The sequence below is a fragment of the Moschus berezovskii genome, chromosome 25, assembly GCF_049115385.1.
Source record: "Moschus berezovskii isolate FMDL1 chromosome 25, NW_MosBer_1.0, whole genome shotgun sequence".
Classification (NCBI taxonomy): Eukaryota; Metazoa; Chordata; class Mammalia; order Artiodactyla; family Moschidae; genus Moschus; species Moschus berezovskii.
Genome location: NC_142484.1, coordinates 941074 through 961133, shown reverse-complemented (window position 1 = coordinate 961133; position 20060 = coordinate 941074).

The window sequence follows — 20060 nt, the reverse complement described above, 5'->3', positions numbered from 1 at the left end:
GAAGGGCGGGGAGGAGGCAGCCTTCTGCTTAGGACGCGGCAGGCACAAAGGCCCTGTGGCAGGAATGAACGTGCCTTGAAGGGTCTGAAGGCACCTGCACGCGGCGGCGGGACCGGGTGGCAAGGCTGGATGAGGGAGGAGTCGGGGCTTCCTGTGAATCTGGGGCATGAGTTACTGGAGCGTTTACAGCACGGGCGCCACAGGGGGCTTGATTTTGCTTTCCGTCTATGAAACGGTGTTTGTTGTTGCTTGGTCGCTAAGTCGTGTCCGACTCCTTGCAACTCTTTGCCCTGCAACACGCCAGGGTTCTCTGTCCCTCACTGTCTCCTGGAGTTTACTCAAACTCATACGTAACATAAAATTTGCCATTTTAAGTGTGCATTAGTTGGCATTAAGTACATTCATGGTGTTGTGTGGCCGTCACCGCCATCACCTCTGGAACACTTTGTCATCCTGCAGAAACGCCACCCATTAAACACCTCCCCTCCCCTCCCGCAGGCCCTGGCCTCGCCCTGCTTCCTGTCTCTGTGGATTTGACTCTTCTAGGCCCGACTCTGATGCTGGGAAAGGTTGGGGGCGGGAGGAGAAGGGGACGACAGAGGATGAGATGGCTGGATGGCATCACCGACTCTGTGGACATGAGTTTGAGTGTACTCCGGGAGTTGGTGATGGACAGGGAGGCCTGGCGTGCTGTGATTCATGGGGTCACGGAGAGTCGGACACGACTGAGCGACTGAACTGAACTGAACTGAACTGAGGCCCTCCTGGTACTGGACTATTTGCTCTGCAGTGTGAGTTTCATCCACGTGGTAACTTGTGTCAGAATTTCCCCTTTGAAGGCTGAATAATACTCTGTTCTATGAATATACAACAGTTTACACATTCATCCCTTGATGGACATCTGGGTTGTTTTCACCTTTGGCTGTTGCGAATAAGGCAACCGTCACAGACAGGTGTAAATACAGGAGCCCCTGCCTTCAGTCCGTCTGGGTGTGCGCCTGGGAGCGCTAAATCGCATTGTCTGTCTCGCCTTCTGAGGAATCGCCAAACACAGAAGCGTTTTACATTCCCAGCAGCAGTGCGCAAAGGGCCCAACTTTTCCAGGTCCTTGCCAACACTCGTTACTTTTCCTCTTCTTTATTTTCAAGCATTCATTTGGCTGCGCCAGCTCCTTGTTGCGGCATGCCAGATCTTTTCAGTTGCAGCATGTGGGATCTGTTTCCCTGACCAGGGGTCAGACCCGGGCCCCCTGCGTTGGGAGCATAGTCTTAGCCGCCGGACCAGCAGGGAGGTCCCATCCCCCCTTTTTCAATAAACAAGATACACTCATTCGCTCAGTAGTGTCTGGCTCGTTGCAGCCCTACGGACTGTGGTCCACCAGGCTCCTCTGTCCAGGGAATTTTCCAGGCAAGAATACTGGAGCGGGTTGCCATTTCCTCCTCCAGGGGCTCTTTCTGACCCAGGGTTTGAACTGAGTCTCTTGTGTCTCCTGAGTTGTCAGGCAGATTCTTTGCCACTAGAACACCCTGGGAAGCCCTCTTTTCAATAACAGCCAGCCCGACATGTATGAAGTGGCACCTCACCAAGGTCCTGATGTGCGTTTCTCTAATGGCTGTTGAGGTTGAGCATCTCTTCATGTGCTAATTAGCTATTTGGGTATCTTCTTTGGAGAAATGTCTGTTCAAGTCCCTGACTCGGGCTTGCTTGTTTGGTTGGTCGGCTGGTTTTTTGAGTTGGGTGGTTTTCTGAGTCGGCTGGTTTTTTTGAGTCGCCTGGGTTTTTTGAGTCGGCTGGTTTTTTGAGTTGGCTGGTTTTTTGAGTCGGCTGGTTTTTTGAGTTGGCTGGTTTTTTGAGTTGGGTGCTTTCTTTTTTGTTGTTGTTGAGGTTTAGGAGTTCTCAACATTCTGACTCTCCGGTGGACCACGTTTTGCCAGAACTCAGATATGCAAATGATGCCACTCTAATGGCAGAATGTGAAGAGGAACTAAAGAGCCTCTTGATGTGGTTGAAAGGGGAGGGTGAAAAAGCTGACCTGAAACTCAGTATAAAAAAATTAAGATCATGGCACCCGGCCCCATCACTTCATGGCAAACAGAAGGGGAAAATGTGGATGAGTGACAGATTTTCTCTTCTTGGATCTAAAATCACCACAGACGGGGACTGCAGCCATGAAATCAGAAGACTATCGCTTCTTGGAAGGAAAGCTGTGACAAACCTAGGCAGTCCATTAAAAAGCAAGGACATCACTTTGCCAACAAAGATCTGCACAGTCAGAGCTGTGGTCTTTCCACTAGTCATGTACAGATGTGAGAGCTGGGCCATAAAGAAGGCAGAGTGCAGAAGAACTGATGCCTTCAAACTATGATGCTGGAGAAGACTCTTGAAAGTTGCTTGGACTGCAAGGAGATCAAACCAGTCCATCCTAAAGGAAACCAATCCTAAATATTCATTGGAAGGACTGATAGTGAAGTTGAAGTTCCAATACTTTGGCCACCTGATGCAAACAGCCATCTCACTGGAGAAGACCCTGATGCTGGGGAAGATTGAAGGCAGGAGGAGAGGCAGCAGAGGATGAGATGGTTGGTTGGCATCGCTAATTCAACAAGCATGAACCAGGGCAAAGTCCAGGAGATAGCGTGGGACAGGGAGGCCTGCCGTGCTGCAGCCCAGGGCGTCACAAAGAGTCAGACATGACTTAGCAACTGAACAACAGTATTCTGAATAGTAACCCCTAACCAGATACATGATTTGCAGATATTTTATCCATTTTAGTTGTCTTGTCCTTTGATGCAAAGAGGTTTTAATTTTGACAGAGTCCAATTTATCAATTTTCTTTTGCCGCCTGTGCTTTTGGTATCGTATCCAAAAATCATTGACAGAACATCACAAGAATTTCCCGCTAATTTTCTTCTAAGAGTTTCATTGGTTTAGTCCTTACATTTAAGCCTTTGATCTAATCTTCATATATGGTGTCAGATAAGTGTCTAACTTCACTGTTTTACTTGTGGGTATCAATTTTTTTCCCCAGGACCACCATTTGTTGAAAAGACTGTCCTTTCCCTCACAGAATGGTCTTGGCATACTGATCAAAAACCAATCGACACCGATTGACTGTATGTGCCAGGGCTTATTTCTCTCTAGCTGTGTTGTTCCATTGGTCTGCATGTCTGTGTTTATGGAAGTACCACAGTGTTTTGAGTTCTGTAGCTTTGTAATAAGTTCTGAAATCAGGAATCAGGAAGAATTAGTCCTTCAACTTTGTTCTTCTTTTTCAAGAGTATTTTGTCTATTCACTTGAGATTCCATATGAATTTCTGGATGGATTTTTTGTATTTCTGCAAAAGCACCATTGGGATTTTGATAGGGATTGTGTAAAATCTGTAGATCTCTTTGGGTAATAGTGTTATCTTATCAGTATTCAGTCTTCAAATCCATGGATATGAGATGTTCTACTATTCATGTGTTCTTGAATTTCCTTTAGCAAAGTTTCATAATTTTCATTGTGGAAGTCTTTTGCCTCCTTGGTTAACTTAATCCTAAGTATTTTTTTGATGGTATTGTGAATGGAATTATTTTCTTATTTTATTCTTTGGGTTGTCCCTTGCTAGCATATAACAGCTTGATGAATTCATTTATTAGCTCTGTTTTCATCCATTTCAGCTGCTATAAAAACATACCACAGACTGGTTTACATACAAATGACAGAAATTTATTTCTCACAGTGCTGGAGGCTGGAATTCAGCCAGCATGGTAGGGTTCCAGTGAAAGTCCTCGTCCTGATTTCAGACTGTCCACTTCTTGCAAAGTCAGCAGGAGCTATGGATATCTCTGGAACTGCTTTTATAATGCACAATCCCATTCAGGAGGCCTCCACTCTTGTGACTTAAGCATTTGCTAATATCATCACTGTTGAGGGTTAGGATATCAACATATGGATTTTGGAGGGAAACATTCACATCATAGTATACTTGAATAATTTTTGGTGGAATTTTTAGAAATTTATACATATAAATTCACATCATTTGTGACCAGGGATAGTTTCTTTATTTTCCAACGTGGGTCCCTTTTACTTTTTTTTCTTGTCTAATTGCTTTGGCTAGAACCTCTAATACTGTATTGAATAGAAGTGGTGAATGTGTGTATCGTTGTTTTGTTAATGATTTTAAAGGAAAAGATTTTATCTTTCAGCCCTGAGTATGGTGTTAGCTGTGAGGTTTTCATATATGGCCTTTGTTACATTGAGTTTCCTTCTATTCTTAGTTTGTTGAGTTTTCTTTTTTTAAATCATGAAAAGGTATTGAATTTTGGCAAATTCTTTCTCTGCATGGAGATGTGGGGGTTTCCCCTTTTCATTCTATTAAGGCGGTGATTGGTTGACTTTGTATGTTGGGCATCTTGCATTCCAGTAATAAAACTCGCTTGGTCATGGTGTAGAAACCTTTTAATATACTTCTGAATTTTTTTTGCTAGTATTTGTTGAAGATTTTTGCTTAACTGCTCATAAGAGATATTGGCCCATGGTTTACCTTGCTTGGACCAGTTTTCTTTGTTGAGAGGTTTCTGATTACTGATCTGATCTCCTTACTAATTAATTAATACCAACCTCAGATATGCAGGTGCTACCACTTTAATGGCAGAAAGTGATGTGGAACTAAAGAGCCTCTTGATGAAGGTGAGAGAGGAGAGTGAAAAAGTGGTTTGAAATTCAGCATTCAAGAAACCAAGGTCATGGCATCTCGTGCCATCACTTCATGGCAAACAGGTGGGGGAAATATGGAATCAGACCTCATTTTCTCGGGCTCCAAACATCACTGCAGCCGTGAAATTAGAGGACACTTGCCCCTTGGAAGAAGAGCTGTGCAAACATCGACAGTGCATTAAACAGCAGACACCGCTCTCTCACCGCTGACAGGGTCTGTAGAGTCAACGCTGTGGTCTGAGCCAGGAGAGCTGGACCACAAAGAAGGCTGAGCACCAAAGAATCGATGCTTTCAAACTGTGGTGCTGGAGAAGACTCTTGAGAGTCCCTCGGACTGCAAGGAGATCCAACCAGTCCATCCTAAAGGAGATCAATCCTTTCAAATCAACCCAGTGAATACTCATTGGAAGGACTGATGCTGAGGCTGAAGCTCCAATACTTTGGCCACCTGATGCGAAGAGCTGACTCATTGGAAAAGACTGATGCTGGGAAAGATTGAGGGCAGGAGGAGAAGGGGATGACAGAGGATGAGATGATTGGAGGGCATCACTGACTTAATGGAGGTGAGTTTAAGCAAACTCAGGGAGATGGGGAAGGACAGAGAAGCCTGGCATGCTGCAGTTCATGGTTCACAAAGAAGCGGACATGACTTTAGTGACTGAACAGAAGTCACTAAACTATTTAACAACAGCTGTTTAAAGGTCTTTTCAGTTTGTCTATTTCGTCATGAGTAAGTCTTGTTAGACTCTTTGTTTCTCAGAATTTGTCCGTTTCTTCTAGGTTATCAAACTTGTTGGCATGTAATTGTTCAAACTATTCCCTTTCATCACATTTAGGCAAGCTGCATTGCATGCAAAACTCTAATCCCATATGATCCATCCTATCCTTATGTTACTGTTGCTACAAATTAAATCTTTACTGACTGTGTACTAATAGCAGACATATTTTTATCTTTTTAAAAAAATTTAACCACACTTCTTGGCTTGCAGGATCTCCTTGACCAGGGATTGAACCTGGGCCCCAGCAGTGAAAGTGCCAAGTCCTAACCCCTGGACAGCTAGGGAATTCCCACATTTATCTTTTAAATCATGGAAGATAAAAGCTGGAGTTACAAGCAAAATTACAATAATACTGATTTTTATATTTGTCCACATATTTAGTTTTATTGGAGATCTTTACTTTCTTATAGGGCTTTGATTTACCGTCTAGTGTCTTTTCATTTCAACCTGAAGGGTTTCTTTTAGCATTTCTTATAGAAAAGGTTTCCTGGAGGCACAGCTGGTAAAGAATCTGCCTGCAACGTGGGAGAGCTGGGTTCTATCCCTGGGTTGGAAAGAGCCCCTGGAGAAGGGAACAGCTAGAAACTCCAGTTTTCTAGTATTCTGGCTTGGAGAATTCCACAGACTGTGTAGTCCATGGGGTCGCAAAGAGTCAGACACGACTGAGCAACCTTCACCTACTTATGGAAGAGGTTTAGTGGCAATGAGCTCTCAGTTTTTGTTATCTGGAACTGTCTTCATCCTCTCATGTCGAGGGACAGCTTGGCCAGATACAGGCTCTCGGCTGACACTTTTCCTTCACCGTTTCAAGCGTGTCATTCAGTGCCTTCGTGGCTCCCCAGGTTTCTGATAATAAATTGGCTGAATATCTTACTGAGAATGGCTTGCGTGCCTCTTTTGATGTTTCTGAGATTTTTTTCTTTGATTTTCAGCAGTTTGGTTATAATGGATGTCAGGGTAGAGCTCTTTGAGCTCATCCCACCCGGAGCTGGTTAAGCTTATTAGAAGTTCCCACCCATTACTTCTTCACATAATATTTTTGTCCCTTTCGCGTCTCTGCAGGGGCTCTCATGACTGCGTTGACCGCGTGATGATGGCGTCCCTTTCGCTTCTCTGCAGGGCCCTCGTGACCGCGTTGACCGCGTGATGATGGCATCCCTTTCTCTTCTCTGCAGGGGCCCTCGTGACCGCGTTGACCGCGTGATGATGGCGTCCCTTTCGCTTCTCTGCAGGGGCCCTCGTGACCGCGTTGACCGCGTGATGATGGCGTCCCTTTCACTTCTCTGCAGGGCCCTCGTGACCGCGTTGACCGCGTGATGATGGCGTCCCTTTCGCTTCTCTGCAGGGGCCCTCGTGACCGCGTTGACCGCGTGATGATGGCGTCCCTTTCGCTTCTCTGCAGGGGCCCTCGTGACCGCGTTGACCGCGTGATGATGGCGTCCCTTTCGCTTCTCTGCAGGGGCCCTCGTGACCGCGTTGACCGCGTGATGATGGCGTCCCTTTCGCTTCTCTGCAGGGGCCCTCGTGACTGCGTTGACCGCGTGATGATGGCCCACGAGTCCCTAAGTCCTGTTCATTTCTCTTTGTTCTTTATTTCCTGCTCCCCGCTTGGATCATGTCAGCTGTTCTGTCTCAGGTCCACTGACTCTTTCTTCTGCTTGGTCAGGTCTGCTACGGAGTCCCTTTGGTGAATTTGCCGTTTCAGTCCCTGTACTTTTCAGCTCCAGAATTTCTGCTCGCCTTTTTAAAAAACTTCTATCTTCTTGTTAATATTCTCATTTTGTACACGTATCATTTTCCTGATGCCTTTATTTCTGCCCACGTTTTATTTTCGCTTTTTGAGCATAGTTACAACAGTAGTTTTAGAGTATTTGTCTAGTAAGACTGATACCGTCACCTCCTCTTGGATGATTTCTGTAGATTTATTTTGCTCCTTTGAAGAGGCCATATTCTCTTGTTTCTTTGTAAGCCTTGTATTTTTTTGTTGTTGTTGAAAATCAGAGATTTGACCATATGGTAACTCTGGGAATCAAATTCTTCCCTTTCCCAGTATTTGATATTCTTTTTCTTTCCTTTCTTTCTTTCTTTCTTTTTTTTTTTTTGGTCATTTTGAAGACTGTACTGGTCCATTTGTTTTGAAACTTTTAGAAACAATTGTTATAAAGACTATTGCTTGTTGCATGTGATCACGGACTCTCCTTCAACTGGTGTTTGGACAGAGATTCCTTGAGTAACAGGAGCCTTCCCAGTCTTCACAGCCTGACTCTGTCCTTCAACACTTAGGTAGACTTGCTCTAAGCCTGGGGACAAGCCCAAGATGAAATCTTGCCAGGCGTGAGTGTGTCTTTCTAAATTCCTGCGTGTGCATGGCTGCTTTCAAACGTCCTAATTCCTCAAGAGTCAGACTTCAGCTCCTTCAGTCCTGAGATGGCCCACTATATTTCTCCAGCTGTGGTCTCTTGCCACAGGAGCCTGTGGCTCTGTAGTCACCTCACAGCTTTCATGAGCTGTGCATGCCGCTGTCGCTGCTTGGGTTTCAGATTAAGCAAAACAGAAACGGGCACCTTGCATCATTCCTCCGTGTAGTCACCAGATGTTCACAGTTCAGTTCAGTTCAGTCGCTCAGTCGTGTCCGACTCTTTGCGACCCCATGAATCACAGCACGCCAGGCCTCCCTGTCCATCGCCAACTCCCAGAGTTCACTCAAACTCATGTCCATCGAGTCAGTAATGCCATCCATCCATCTCATTCTCTGTCGTCCCCTTCTCCTCCCGCCCCCAATCCCTCCCAGCATCAAAGTCTTTTCCAGTGAGTCAACTCGTTGCATGAGGTGGCCAAAGTATTGCAGTTTCAGCTTTAGCATCAGTCCTTCCAGTGAACACCCAGGACTGATCTCCTTTAGAATGGACTGGTTGGATCTCCTTGCAGTCCAAAGGACTCTCAAGAGTCTTCTCCAGCACCACAGTTCAAAAGCATCAATTCTTTGGCGATCAGCTTTCTTCACAGTCCAACTCTCACATCCATACATGACCACGGGAAAAACCATAGCCTTGACTAGACGGACCTTTGTTGGCAAAGTAATGTCTCTGCTTTTTAATATACTATCTAGGTTGGTCATAAGTTTCCTTTCAAGGAGTAAGAAAGTGAAGTCATTCAGTCGTGTCCAACTGTTTGTGATGCCATGGACTGTAGCCTACCAGGCTCCTCCGTGGAATTTTCCAGGCCAGAATACTGGAGTGGGTTGCCATTTCCTTCTCTAGGGGATCTTCCCAACCCAGGGATCAAACCCTGGTCTCCCACATCGCAGGCAGACGCTTTACCATCTGAGCCACCAGGGAAGCCCTTCCAAGGAGTAAGCGTCTTTTAGTTTCATGGCTGCAAACAGCATCTGCAATGATTTTGGAGCCCAAAAAAATAAACTCTGACACTGTTTCCACTGTTTCCCCATCTATTTCCCATGAAGTGATGGGACCAGATGCCATGATCTTTGTTTTCTGAATGTTGAGCTTCAAGCCAACCTTTTCACTCTCCTCTTTCACTTTCATCAAGAGGCTTTTTAGTTCCTCTTCACTTTCTGCCATAAGGATGGTGTCATCTGCATATCTGAGGTTATTGATATTTCTCCCGGCAATCTTGATTCCAGCTTGTGCTTCTTCCAGCCCAGCGTTCCTCATGATGTACTCTGCATATAAGTTAAATAAGCAGGATGACAATATACAACGTTGACGTACTCCTTTTCACAGCTATTTGCAAATATGGTTTTCTCTGCTCTGACTTGGGATGGGGGAGAGAAATGGAACTGGGTTGGCAATTTAAGCCCAAAACTGCCCCTGCACTGGGGACAGGCAAGGGTGTGCAAAAATGCCAATAAAATTTCCTACTCTTCTGAAGATGGCTTTTTCCGGGTTGGACATTAGCTTGGTTTTTGAAAACCACTGCCTGTCTTCTAGAGTTCTGACAAGGTTAGTCCTGACAGTCTCCCGTCTTTTTCAGTCTTTCTGTGGCGAACAAGATCTTAGAGATTCCAAGTCCATCACAGAGCCATTCTGAAAACACAAGCATGTGAGACTAAACTGATATAAGTGAGTAAATGAGAAATAGATAAATGGGGGAGTAGGGGAAGGTCTTCCTACTGCAGGATCCAGCCAAGAGTGGGAGCAATTAGAAAAGCATCATGGGTGCTGACACCTTACATGGTCCCCAAGTATCTCCCACAAGACTGTATTCATTCCAAGGGTGGGGAGGAATCGCTTTCCAGTGGAAAATCTGACAGCCTCACCTGAGCCGAACTGAGCTCCCAGTGGTGGGTCCAACGGACACCATGTGCCTCCAGATACGGGACACCAAGAAGGACACACCTCCACCCTGCTGAGTGTGAACTCTAACCTCAGCGCAAAAAAGCCACGGGCAGACCCAGATGTGGGGGTGCTTCACCGCGTAAGCAGCCCACACTCCTCAGGAAGGGCGTGGTCAAGAAGCCCAGAGAAAGGCTGGGGCAGATTTCAGGTTAGAGGTGACCAAGGAGGCTGTGCTCACGTGACAGGAGGCCCTCAGTCAGACCCCAGACTGGGAGGAAGGGACAAGAGCAGGACGAGAGTCGGGTGCAGCCTGAGAACCAGGGGAGACAGCCGCGCTGCGTCACGGCGGACCCCACCTGACTTCTGGGAGACACACACCTGCCTCTTTAGGGTGAAAGAGCAAAGCTTCTCAAACTCCAGTGTTGCAGAAAAAAACGTGCAGACACAGAGGAGCGGGCAGGCACAGCCCAGCCCAGGAGCAGACGGTCCTCCGAACGGAGCCAAGCACAAACACTGCAGAATCTGGGGTGATGACAGCCAGGAGCTCTTCCTGCTGTTTCTGCAACTTCTCCGTAAACTGGAAATCATATCCCAGAGCTCTCCAGAAGGCTCCATGCTGGCGGTGGTTTGGAGAATGGACTAGAAGGAGACCACTGGGGGCACCACTGCAGCTGGACATGGCGGGGACACGGTGCTGAGGCGGGAGAGGACCAGGAGAGGGGGAAGCCCCTGGAAGAGCCTGCCTGTGCGGGGCCCGTGACGCCGCGGGTCCCCAGGCAAGTGCAGGAGGGGCCTCCCCACTCCCCTCTCCCCCACTTCTCCCCAGCCCTGCTAAATCTCCTGGAGAAGCAGCACCCCATACAGGGCCAGGGTCTTGGGGAGGGTCGTGGGGTCCCCCTGAAGGGGCAGAGACCAGGCAAGGGAGCAGGTGTGGCCCAGCATGGGAGGCAGATGTGGCCAGTGGAAAAGGTCAGGCCTCCGGGCCCACGTTTGCTCAGGATTAAGACAGCGTGAGGGAGAATAAACAGTGGCAGGCGGGATGTCCTGGATGCAGAGACGACCAGGTGTCAGTGGGCAACGCGCCTCCCGCCTCCAGGAAGCGCAGTGTTGACTCAGCACCACAGGCTGGCAGAGGCGCCTCAGCGCAGCCCCACGCAGCCTGGGGCACCCCCACCCGCCTGCCAGCACTGCCAGGGGTGCCTGGCCTTCCCTGAGGCCACACAGGCAGCCATCCGCACCCAAGCCCTGCCTGCTGCCCTCTCCCCAAGCCACAGGGCCCAGCGGTGCCCAGTGACTGGAGAGGGTGGCCAGGAGGCACACCGCTGTCCTGGGTCCCGGCTCTGCCCCGGGTGGAGGAAGCTGGGCCACAGGGCACAGCCCTCCGGGGGGCCCAGCCCTCCTGGGGGTCACATGACCCCCGGAGACACCCCCCGACTTCACTCCGCTGAGCTTTCTTGGGGAGGCTGAGGGTTCCCTCCCACCCGGATATGGTGCTCGTGTTCTGTGAGGACCCCAGCCTCCCCCATCTGTGATGTGGTCAATGCAGTAAGTGAGGGGACACCCCAGAGACTGGTGAACTTAACTCTGTCTGGAACAGGAGGGGGGCTCACAGCAGGGGTCCTGTGTTCAGGAAAAGCCCTGAGGGGTGAGCTGGACTAGTGGGGGGGTCAGATGGAGGCCTCTCAGGCACCCCAGCTGGACCCTGCTGGACCACCTCCCCACATCTGCCCCCAGGCCTGCCCAGCAGATCTGCTGAGCACTGCCGGGCCCCCTCGAGCTCAGGGCGGCTCAGGATGGACCTCCCTGGCTGGCAGGATGGTGGGGCCAGCAGGCGGGCAGCAGTGGCCAAGTCCCTCCCCTACAGCCGCTGCCGGGACCCCTTCCCTGGGGAGGCTGCCTGGCCTCTGGATGAGGGTCTTCTGCCAAGCGGCGCAGCCCTTGCCTGGGGCTCCCAGGGCTCTGGGGTCCCCCCGCCACCCCCTGGGCCTGTTGTGCACGTCTACACATCAGGCCAGAGACTGTGTAAGTGACCCTCACATCCGGCTGCACCGTGAGCAGAGACATGGGCGCCAGACCCGCAGCCGCGGCTGGAAACACAGTCTTCCCAACACCCAGAGCTTCCCAGGACGGCTGTCTGCAGGGGCCCTGGGAGGCAGGGGGCTGGGTGGGAGCCCTGGGGGGTAAAGGCCTGGCAGGAGGGGCACCGGTGGGAGCTCCTGGGGGCTTCCTGGGCTGGGCAGAGCCCCGTGGAGCGTGGCGTCCCCCCCGGGGTAGCAGTACCGTGCCCACCGCTCTCAGCAGGACTGGGTCCCTGCTGGCTTCACACACACTGAACAGCCCCCTCCTGGAGCCATGGAGGCTCGGCGGTTGGCAGAGAACACGGAGAGCACAGAGCCAACAGGAAGCAGAGACCCCACCCCAGGCAGGGAGCCGGGGCCCACTTCCTGGTCCTGGAGGCTAAGGGCCAGGAGGGGGTCCAGGAAAGAGCAGGTCTGGAGACAGGACGGGAAGTCCCTCCAGCGAGGGCTCAGCGTGGAGTCTGTGAGGCTAAGGTTGAGCCTACGAGGCCCAGGCCACCCCTCTCACCTGGAGAACAGTCTCCAGATGCCCAGGCTGCTGGGGGCCGCTGGCTCTGTGGACACTGGTGCCCCTGGGCTTGGCTTCCCTGGAGGAAGCCAGGCGGGAGGGTCCAGGGTAGGGTGGGGGAGCGGCTGCCTCATGCCCCCGGGGGCTTCTAGCCCCTCGTGGCCTCCAGTGGCCAAGTCCCCATGCGGAAGGGTCTCCTGAAGCACCGTACCCCCGAGGGTGCCCCACCTGCTCCTTCACCGCGGGGGGTGGGGACTGTAGCGCTACAGGATGGGCTGGCCCTGAGCCTGCTGTGGGTGCTGGGTGCCCTCAGGGCCTGTCACCTGGGGAGTGGCCCCGAGTCCGTGGGCCCCGCGGGGCAGCACCCAGTCTGCTGCAGCCCACGTCCGGCCACGTCAGCTCTGACCTGCCCGCCGTGCCCGGGCAGACCCCTGCTGGGCAGCAGGGGCCCTGGGGGTGGGAGCTGGGGGGGGTCCTGGATCCCAGGCTGGCCGCACAGAGCCCCAGGCCCCGGGTCAGAGCCCTCCAGGCGTTCCCGCCACAGTTGCGGTTCTGGGCTGGCTTGTTGGCAGCTCGGGTGTCTCCCACATCCCTCTGCCTGACCCCACGTGGCCCTGGGAGCCTTGCTCTTTGAAACCTCAGTCATGGACACATTTCCCTCCAGAAACCAGGACACAGGGGCTCTACAATGGTAACATGCTGATGTTCTGTTTTTATTCTATTCTGCAAAGAAATAAAACCCTGGTGGGGGCCTTGAGGTGAGTTCCATGAGCAGTGAGATAGCCACCAAGGCAGAGGGTGACCCCAGGTCCATCACCCTGTCCAGTGACCCCAGGTCCATCACCCTGTCCGCAGTGATCCGGGTCCATCACCCTGTCCGCAGTGATTCAGGTTCATCACCCTGTCCAGTGACCCCAGGTCCATCACCCTGTCCACAGTGACCCAGGTCCATCACCCTGTCCAGTGACCCAGGTCCATCACCCTGTCTGCAGTGATCCAGGTCCATCACCCTGTCCAGTGACCCCAGGTCCATCACCCTGTCCGCAGTGACCCAGGTCCATCACCCTGTCCAGTGACCCCAGGTCCATCACCCTGTCTGCAGTGATCCGGGTCCATCACCCTGTCCAGTGACCCCAGGTCCATTACCCTGTCCGCAGTGACCCAGGTCCATCACCCTGTCCAGTGACCCCAGGTCCATCACCCTGTCCAGTGACCCCAGGTCCATCACCCTGTCCGCAGTGATCCAGATCCATCACCCTGTCCGCAGTGAAGGGAGTTAATGTCATCAAAGCCCAGGGATGTTGCCCATGTCTGGTGTGTATCTGGTGTTTTATATCTCGTGGAAGAGTCACTCCCCACCTCCTGTCTCCCTGTGGCCTCGGAGGCCTCACCTGAGTGATGCTGAGTCTTCTGGAGTCCAGAGTGAAGGGCATCTCCCTCTGCCCTCCCCCTCCCATCTTTCAGTTCAGTCGCTCAGTCGTGTCCGACTCTTTGCGACCCCATGAATCACAGCACGCCAAGCCTCCCTGTCCCTCACCAACTCCCAGAGTTCACTCAAACTCATGTCCACAGAGTCAGAATGCCATCCAACCATCTCATCCTCTGTCGTCCCCTTCTCCTCCTGCCCTCAATCTTTCCCAGCATCAGGGTCTTTTCCAGTGAGTCAGTTCTTCACATCAAGTGACCAAAGTATTGGAGTTTCAGCTTCAGCATTAGTCCTTCCAATGAACACCCAGGACTGATCTCTTTTAGAATGGACTGGTTGGATCTCCTTGCAGTCCAAGGGACTCTCAAGGGTCTTCTCCAGCACCACAGTTCAAAAGCATCAATTCTTTGGCGATCAGCTTTCTTCACAGTCCAACTCTCACATCCATACATGACCACTGGAAAAACCATAGCCTTGACTAGACGGACTTTTGTTGGCAAAGTAATGTCTCTGCTTTTTAATAAGCTGTCTAGGTTGGTCATAGCTTTTCTTCCAAGGAGCAAGCATCTTTTAATTTCTTGGCTGCAGCCACCATCTGCAGTGATTTTGGAGCCCCCCAAAAAAAAGTCTGTCACTGTTTCCATTGTTTCCCCATCTATTTGCCATGAAGTGATGGGACCAGATGCGATGATTTTAGTTTTCTCAGTGTTGAGCTTTAAGCCAACTTTTCATTCTCCTCTTTCACTTTCATCAAGAGACTCTTTAGTTCTTTGCTTTTTTGTCGTAAGGGTGGTGTCATCTGCATATCTGAGGTTATTGATATTTCTCCTGGCAATCTTGATTCCAGCTTGTGAGTCATCCAGCCCCCAGCGTTCCTCATGATGTACTCTGCATATAAGTTAAATAAGCAGGGTGACAATATACGGCCTCGACGTACTCCTTTTCCTATTTGCAACCAGTCTGTTGTTCCACGTCCAGTTCTAACTGTTGCTTCCTGACCTGCAAACAGGTTTCTCAGGAGGCAGGTCAGGTGGTCTGGTGTTCCCGTCTCTTCAAGAATTTTCCACTGTGTTTTGAGATCCACACAGTCAAATGCCTTGGCATAGTCAATGAAGCAGAAGTAGCTGTTTTTCTGATATTCTCTCGCTTTTTTGATGATTCAACAAGATGTTGGCAATTTGATCTCTGGTTCTTCTGTCTTTTCTAAAGACAGAGAAGACTCTTGAGAGTCCCTTGGACTGAAAGGAGATCCAATTAGTCCATCCTAAAGGAAATCAGTCCTGTCTATTTACTGGAAGGACTGATGCTGAAGCTGAAACTCCAATACTTTGGCCACCTGATGCGAAGAACTGACTCATTTGAGAAGACCCCGATGCTGGGAAAGGTTGAAGGCAGGAGGAAAAGGGGATGACAGAGGATGAGATGGTTGGATGGCATCACCAACTCAATGGATTTGAGTTTGAGTAAACTGCGGGAGTTGGTGACGGACTGGGAGGACTGGCGTGCTGCAGTCCATGGGGCAGCAAAGAGTTGGACATGACTGAGACTGAACTGAACTGAACTGATTTCAGTGTTGACCATCTGCTGATGTCCATGTGTAGAGTCTTCTCTTGTGTTGTTGAAAGAGGGTGTTTGCTATGACCAGTGCGTTCCCTTGACAAAACTCCATTAGCCTTTGCCCTGCTTCATTCTGTACTCCAAGGCCAAAGTTGCCTGTTACTCCAGGTATCTCTTGACTTCCTATTTTTGCATTCCAGTCCCCTATGATGGAAAGGACATCTTTTTTGGGTGTTAGTTCTAGAAGGTCTGGTAGGTCTTCATAAAACCGTTCAACTTTAGCTTCTTCAGCATTGTTGTTTGGGGCATAGATTTGGATTACTGAAATATTGAATGGTTTTCCTTGGAAACGAACAGAGATCATTCTGTCGTTTTTGAGATTGCATCCAAGTACTGAGTTTCAGACTCTTGTTGACCATGATGGCTACTCCATTTCTTCTAAGGGATTCCTGCCCACAGTAGTAGATATAATGGTCGTCTGAGTTAAATTCACCCATTCCGGTCCATTTTAGTTCACTGATTCCTAAAATGTCGATGTTCACTCTTTCCGTCTCCTGTTTGACCACCTCCAATTTGCCTTGATTCATGGACCTAACATTCCAGGTTCCTGTGCAATATTGTTCTTTATAGCATTGGACCTTGCTTCTATCACCTGTCACATCCACAACCGGGTGTTGTTTTTCCTCTGGCTCCATCTCCTCATTCTTTCTGGAGTTATTTCTCCACTGATCTGCAGTAGCATATTGGGCACCTACCGACCTGGGGAGTTCATCTTTCAGTGTTGTATCTTTTTGCCTTTTCACACTGTTCATGGGGTTCTCAAGGCAAGACTACTGACGTGGTTGCCACTCCCTTCTCCAGGGACCACGTTTTGTCAGAGCTCTCCACCGTGACCCGTCCGTCTTGGGGGGCCCTGCCCAGCGTGGCTCACAGTTTCACTGAGTCAGACGAGGCTGTGGGGCGTGAGATCAGACTGCTTAGTTTCTGTGACTGTGGTTTTCAGTCTGTCCGCCCTCTGATGGAGAAGGATAAGAGGCTTACGGAAGCTTCCTGATGGGAGAGACTGACTGAGGGGGACCCTGGGTCTTGTTCTGATGGGCGGGGCCAGACTCAGTAAACCTTTAATCCAATTTTCTGTTGATGGGCGGGGCTGCGTTCCCGCCCTGCTGTGTGACCTGAGGCCAGACTGTGGTGGAGGTGATGCAGATAACGGACCTCCTTCCGAGGGTCCCCTTCACACACTCACACTCAGCGCCCCCGACCCTGCAGCAGGCCGCCGCTGACCCACGCCTCCGCCCGAGACTCCTGGATGCGCCCGGGCGAGTCTGGGTTGGTCTCCTGTGGGGTCAGTGCTGCTCTCTCCTGGTACACACGGGGCTCTGTTTGTGCCCTCCCAGAGTCTGTTTCCCAGGCCTGTGTCAGTTCTGGTGGCTCTATGGTGGGGTTAACAGCGACCTCCTCCAAGAGGGCTTACGCCACGCCCAGGTCTGCCACACCCAGAGCCGCCGCCCCTGCGGCAGGCCACGGCTGACCTGCACCCCCGCAGGAGCGGCTCACACATGGTGCCGGCTCAATCTCTGTGGAGTCTCCGGGTCCTGGTACAGACAAGGATTTCCCACAGTTTGTTGTGATGTTCCCATCTTTACTGTCCATCAACGGCAGGCTCCTGCCCTGGCCCCCAACACTCATGTCCAGCTGCCTGCCTGACCTCTCCACCGGGCATCTATTAAGTCAAACACAGTGCGGCCCAACCGAGATCCCATACACCCCAATCCCCCTCAGCCACCCCATCCTCCTCCCACATAGAGGGGTCTGGCCCATTCCATTCACCCCTACTCCACACCCAGCCCATCGCCACCCCGTGACCTTCACCTCTGACCTGCCGCCCGTCCCCCAGCTGGGCACTGGCTTCTTCCTCAGCCCGTGTGTCCATCCTCACCCAGCTGGGGGTCCAAAGGACAAGGCAGGGCTCCACCACCCCTGCCGCCCCCAGTGCCCCTCACTCAGTGCAGAGGCCTGGTTCTGGATGACGCTGCGGCCCACTCCGCCTGGCCCGGCCGCCCTCCAGCCCCCTCCGCCACCCACGACAGGCACTCCTGTGTCCCCGCAGCTCTGACCTCTGACCCTGCCAAATCCTGTGGGGGCTGCCCTCCCTCCTTCCCTCCCGTGCTGGTCTCTTATCGGGATGCCACCCCAACTTCCCAGCAGACGGGGGTTTCTGCTTTGCTTCCGTGGCACCAACACGTGGCCTCATTCTGGGTGATCTGGGTGATCTGTCCACTCTGCCCGCCATCGCCAGGCTCGCACTGGGTGTGGCTCCCTGAGCGGTCAGGGCCCTGTGCGCGGCTCACCTTGGGTGGGTCCTGGCCACCGCGCAGCACAGCTCCGGGGGCAGCCCTGGGCGTGGCTCCCCGAGCGGTCAGGGCCTTGGGTGGGTCCTGGCCACCGCGCAGCACAGCTCCGGGGGCAGCACTGGGCGTGGCTCCCCGAGCGGTCAGGGCCCTGTGCGTGGCTCGCCTTGGGTGGGTCCTGGCCACAGCGCAGCACAGCTCCGGGGGCAGCCCTGGGCGTGGCTCCCCGAGCGGTCAGGGCCTTGGGTGGGTCCTGGCCACCGCGCAGCACAGCTCCGGGGGCAGCCCTGGGCATGGCTCCCCGAGCGGTCAGGGCCTTGGGTGGGTCCTGGCCACCGCGCAGCACAGCTCCGGGGGCAGCTCTGGCTCCGAGGTCACCACGGTCCTTCCCGCACCGGTGGACAGCACCACCTCCTCTGTCACCGCTGACCCCCGGAGACCCAAGGACTCTGACGTCCACGTGGATCCTGCAGCCAGTTTGCTCACTTCCTCTGAAGATCCGGCCGTGCAGCCATCTGAGCTGCACTCACAGAGACACCTGCGGGATGTCCCAGGCCCCACATGTCCCCATGGGGCCAGCTGTGAAGAGCCTACCGCTGCCCAGGGCTCAGGTCAGAAAAGGACAGGGCTGTGGCCCACGAGTGCCCAGGACCACTGGCACCCCGCTGCTGGCCTCAGACCAAGCAGCCCTCTCCTGAAGGCTGGGGCCAGGATGGGAGTCCAGGTGTCCCAGGGTGAGGTGGGTGTGCTGGGGGCAGAGGTCAGGAGGGGGCTGCCCGCATCTTGTGTCTCTATTTGCCTCCTTCCCCATCTCCAGGACCCCTCAGCCCTTCATCTGGGCAGAAGCCGCACCCAGCCTGACCCCCGCATAAGTGGGGACACCCCTCCCCCACCTGACTGGGGCAGAACCCAGAAGCACTCTTCGTCCAGCCCCTGAAGCGACAGCCCTGCCAAGGCTGGACTCCAAGGGGGGCCCCAGGAGGTGTGGTGGTGAACCACCCCAGGCAGTCCCGGCCCCAGAGCCTCTTCTGGCCGTGTGCCCCCTCCCAGCACCCCAGGGGACGGGGGGCTGAAGGAGGCAGAGCTGCAGTGGGCCCCCCCACTTAGCGCCTCCTCACAACCTGGCTGGGGCCTGGGGTGGGGCAGGGCCCGTTCTCTGATTTCTCCTGCTGCTGGGTCAGAGTTCCGGGGATGGGGTGGCGTGTGCTCCGTGGGGGGTGGGGATTAGCCCCTGAGGTGGCATCCAGCCCGGCCAGAGAGGAAGAGGCGGCTCCTGACACCTGAGCCCCTCGGGGAGGCAGAGGCGCTGATTAGGGTGCTGCCTGCGGCTGCGGGGTCAGCCGGTCACTGGGGCAGCGGTTCCCAGACCGCGAGGGCCTAGAACTTCCTGCTCCCAAGGGGAGCATCCCACATCCATCCACCCCCTACCCGCCCGTCCCCCAGGCCCAAGGGATCATGAGGTCATGGCTGCGGGAGACCCTCAGCCCCTACCTGGTCTCTGACCGGAGGGGTCGGGCTGCGAGGTTAGCTCCACTGCCCACACGGCTACAGGGCTCAGCACGGGGCAGATGGGGTGGGAGTGGGCGACGCCGGCCCAGCGGGGGTGCATAACTGTAAAGAGTGGTCCTGGCCCTCACTCAGGGTCCTCGTGGCCCCGCTGGCCTTGAGAGGCGGCCCAGACTCGGAGAACAAAAGCGACCGACCTGGACCTTGAGACCCCCAACCGCTTCCTGAGCCCCCGGCCTGTCGGAGGCACCAGGACCACTGTGCTGCCACCTGGTGGAGGCCGCAGACACCGCAGCCACGTCCTGCCGCCAGCCCTGGCTCCTGCCCCGCCCACCTGACTCCGGTTCCCGACCCAGCTCAGCCCAGGCCTGCTTCTCGCAACCAGGGCAGCCTGAGGTGGAAGAAGTGGGCCTGACTCGGATGCTGTCAGCTTGTCTGCCCTGGGGGGCCCCCTCCCAACACGGGTCTGGGGGACTCTGGACCCCCCATGGGGCATCCTGTGCTGGAGCCTGTTCCCACCCTACTCTGCTGCCCTGTGTAGGCAGGGGGCCCCTCCGTACATCCAACGGCCCCTGCCCACCCTTCCAGCGCCGCTGTGGGACCAGGCTCAGTGTGAGGTCAGTGTGTCATTGGAGGGGTAGGGGCTCCCCTGGGGCCTCCAAGGACGAGGGGGCTGGGTTTAGGAACATGGAGGTTCTCCAGGTGAGGGTCAGGGGTCGCAGTGGGGTGGGGGTGACAGGACTCCTGGGGCAGTGGTTTCCCTTGGGCCTACACACACACACACACACACACACAGGCACCGCACACCCAGCTAGGCTCTGGCAAGATGGGTCCAGAGGTCTGTGGGAGAAGACTGAG